This window comes from Vigna radiata, chromosome 7, assembly GCF_000741045.1.
Source record: "Vigna radiata var. radiata cultivar VC1973A chromosome 7, Vradiata_ver6, whole genome shotgun sequence".
Taxonomy (NCBI): Eukaryota; Viridiplantae; Streptophyta; class Magnoliopsida; order Fabales; family Fabaceae; genus Vigna; species Vigna radiata.
The window spans coordinates 21,178,373-21,182,869 of NC_028357.1; positions in this window are offsets into that span (position 1 = coordinate 21,178,373).

A 4,497-nucleotide genomic window follows, 5' to 3' on the forward strand; every position below is an offset into this window, starting at 1 on the left:
TGTTGAGTCTTTTCCTGATTCAAGGTTTTGGGGGTAACCAGTGTTCTTTTCCTGATAAAGCATCTGCATTCATATTACTTGAACCCTTAACCTTTTCGTTTCCCCTTTAAAACAATGATTGTCTTGAATATAATATTGGGGTAGTTTTCATCATGGTACACGTGCCCAACGATTCGTTAATCGGGGAGATAAAAAATAAATAAAAAGAAAAAAGAGAAAATAAAAGAAAAAAAGAAAAAAAAAGGGAAGAAGAAAGAAAATGAAGTTGATGTGCCAATCACTACAGAGTTTCGTTTCAGGTTTAAGGTCAGAGAAAGTAAGGCAAGCAAGCTTTAGAGTGACGTGTGGTCATTTTTCTTCACCCAAATGATAAAAGAAATTTATCCAATTGCACCCTCTTTGAGCCAAAAGTTATAATTGTTTTCGTCACCCTCGACAGGAATCAGTAGCATGTCGATGTCAACCTAAAGGGTATATCAAGGGCATCCAAAATCAAGGAGAATATTTCTGAAAAAGGAAATGAAAAAAGAAAAGTATCATAAAGGGCCACAACAGGGGCAACTGAAGTGAATGAACTAAATGGAGAGAAAGAAAAGAAAAAATGAAAAAAAAAACAATGAAAAATAAAAAGGATGCCGGAATTTTCAAATCCCTGGAGGCCTGTTGACTTGACACCTTGCAGATGATTCTTGTTAGAATAATTTAACCTTCAAACACTTATTTGGGCCTTCATTATCTGTTTCTTTCAAAACCCTTTGACCTGTAGCCACGGTACAATCCAATTAACTCTGGAATTTAACTCTGGAACAAAATGATGTGGTGAATGACACAATCACTTGAAAAAAAGCATCGATAAAGAAAAGATAAAAAAAGATGTGAAGTCTCCCCGTCAATCGAGAATCGCCAAATTGGGGCAATCCTTCCTACCCAAACCTTTCCACTTCCCCAAATCACATTTGTTGTGCGCAGCAAAGTTGGGGCAGTCTTGTGAGCCCTGCATGCTTAAATGTTAACAAAACCTCCCCAAATGAGGGGAATTCAAATGCTAATGTGGCCCACAGATAATCATCTAACCATCTACTTTTCATGCCCACTTCCTGCACCTTCCCGGGTTCAAGCTAGTTTGGATTGCAAAAAGCGTTAAAGGGAATTTGAACCCCTGGTTACGCTCTGTTCCTTCCCATCAGAGGACTCATTATCTCTTGACGTTGTTTTCAATGAACGCGTTTTGAATGTACATTGTGTTTGAAAACAATATTGACAGCGGATTCCAAGCATGGAATTTTAAAAAAAAAAGGGTGAAAAAAAAGAGGAATGAAAAGAGAAAGCAAGAGCAAAAAGAAAGAACGAAACAAATGTCTCATGTGTTTGCACATTCTTGCACCCTCATGACATTATATCATGCATCTCAAAAGAAGTAGAAGAAGTTACGAAAAAGGTTAATGCGACCTTTGCTTCTAACCCTTTTCAATGTTTTGCCCAGGTATTTACCAATGTTTCAAAAATTTGAACTTAAGTTATTCTTATATCATTCATTCAGCTATAGGGTTCTTACACCCTCCGCGAGGTTTGTACACCTCATTTCTCTCAAGCACAACTTTGGTCTTTTGTCTTTAAGCCCAGTTTTATCTGGCATCTTTAGTTTTTTGCGATATTGGCCCTCTGCAAGGCAATGGTCAAATCTAGGTTTTAGTTTGTTATCGGCCCTCTGCTTGGCAATGGTCGAATTTTAGTTTTCTTCTGCGATTTTGGCCCTATGCTAGGCAATGGTCAAATCCAGGTTGTTGTTCTGCAATGTCGGCCCTCTGCTAGGCAATGGTCGAATCCAGGTTTTCTTTTTGTGTTATTGGCCCTCTGCTTGGCAATGGTCGAATTTTAGTTTTCTTCTGCGATTTTGGCCCTCTGCTAGGCAATGGTTGAATCCAGGTTTTAGTTTTGTTTCGGCCCTCTGCTTGGCAATGGTCGAATTTTAGTTTTATTCTGTGAGTTTGGCCCTCTGCTAGGCAATGGTCAAATCCAGGTTTTAGTTTTTCTATCGGCCCTCTACTTGGCAATGGTCGAATTTTAGTTTTTTTTTTTTTTTTTTTGTGAGTTTGGCCCTCTCTTAGGCAATGGTAAATTCCAGGTTTTAGTTTTGCTATCGGCCCTCTGCTTGGCAATGGTCGAATTTGAGTTTTGTTCTGTGAGTTTGGCCCTCTGCTAGGCAATGGTCAAATCCAGGTTTTAGTTTTGCTATCGGCCTTCTGCTTGGAAATGGTCGAATTTTAGTTTTTTGTTCTGCGATTTTGGCCCTCTGCTAGGCAAAGGGTCAAATCCAGGTTTTAGTTTTGCTATCGGCCCTCTGCTTGGCAATGGTCGAATTTGAGTTTTGTTCTGTGAGTTTGGTCCTCTACTAGGCAATGGTCAAATCCAGGTTTTAGTTTTACTATCAGCCCTCTGCTTGGCAATGGTCGAATTTTAGTTTTTTGTTATGCGATTTTGGCCCTTTGCTAGGCAATGGTCAAATCCAGATTGTTCTGCGATATCAGCCCTCTACTAGGCAATGGTTGAATCCAGGTTTTAGTTTTGTTTCGGCCCTCTGCTTGGCAATGGTCGAATTTTAGTTTTTTGTTCTGTGAGTTTGGCCCTCTGCTAGGCTATGGTCAAAGCCAGGTTTTAGTTTTGCTATTGGCCCTCTTCTTGGCAATGGTCGGATTTTATTTTTCCTCTGCGAAATTGGCCCTCTGCTACGCAATGGTCGAATCTAGTTTTTTTTTTCTTTATGAGATATCGACCCTCTGCTAAGCAATGGTCGAACTCTCTTTGTTGCATCATGGTACACTTGTTGACAAATTGGCAACTGTACCAAATCGTACAAGTAATATAAATGGTAAGACCAAGTATTGTTTTCTCAAGAGACTGATATGGCTTCCTCGTTCGCGTGAATTAAAATAATAAGACTTGAAAAATAAAAATTAATAAATTGGATTTGAGGATAAAAATATTAACATGCAAAAATAAAGTTGATTCAATTGACAAACAAAAACAATGGATGGATGGATGTTATTGGGTACTAACAATTTAATCTATTCCACTCTCTCTTACATACTACCCTTGACTATTTGTTGATTGATTCAATTGTTATGCGACTTTCTTAGCCTCCCCTTAACCCGATCCCTCGGCGAAAAGGGCCTAATATTAACTACCGGCTTGCTATCCCTAGCCTCCCCTAGTAATTAATACCGCATTATAAACAGAAGTTAGCGCAATTGATCGTCCTACCCCTATCCCTAGGTGGTATTGCAAAATCAAGAGATTACTCACCAGTTCATGTCATTACTGTACGTCCCCATATCAATAAAGACAAACATCAATATACNGAATGAGTTAAATGATAAAGGNNTTAAGCACAGATGATAACCCAACAATAATCAATCNAAACATATGGAGACCATATAAATAATCAANAGTTTCAATAANANAGAGTATCAAAAGATTACATTGTTTNCCCCAACAACAATAGGGTTTAGTTCACCATANACATGGTGAAACTAGATGAAAAATGGAAGAAGAATGGAAGAGCAAACCCTAGAAAAGATGACAAGGAGCCTAAGCATCCAAGAGATCCTCTCCAGAGAGCAAAATTAGGTATGGCCGTTCTCCCCTGTCAAAAACATGACTATGAATTCGTAATAGGGGTATTTATAGGTGAGGAGTGCGTCAAAAATAGGCCTAAGTCCAGCGAGCCACCGCCAGGCGGTTTAAGTGTTCCGCCCGGCGATTTCCCATAACCTGCCGCCACCGCTCGGCGGCAATCGCCACCACCCGGCGGTTTCCCTCAGCGTCAAATGCCCTGTCTACTCCTTGTCCTGGACCGCTCGGCGGTTTAAGTGTGCCACTAGGCGGTACGTCGACTCTTCAAAACTTCGTTTTTCTGCTCTTTTCTTGAGTCAACGACCTGTATCTTCAACTTCATTCTTACTTTTCTCAAATTAGCTACAAAACAATGCAAAATAAGCATAAAATCGCTAAAAACAACTTTTGATTCTCTCCAGACTCATTTATTGAGTTTTGCTTGATTCTAAGCTCATCCCGAGTAGTATAGGGTGTAATTTGGTCCAAATTGACATATGAAAATAACTGTTTTTCAACCTTCATCAACACCCCAAACTTAGAATTTTGCTTGTCCTCAAGCAAAACAAAACAATCACACAAAACAAAACTTGGCTTTATACTGTTTCATCCAATGCCTCAACAATCCCAAGGTACATGACAAAACCACCCAATTCAATATCCTCAGTGAAATCCAAGATAAGATGCATGCATGCTTTCAATCCAAAGATTGCACAATAGATGTTATACAAAATGAATGATCAATCCACTGAGCAAAAATGTACTCACGAAAATTAACAAAACATACAAAGCAAGTGTTTCACTCAATCACTCAAGTGTTTAAGGTGACACTCCACTCTCTATTGTTCAGAGGTTACATGAAACAAAATTGCCATTCATCTCAAA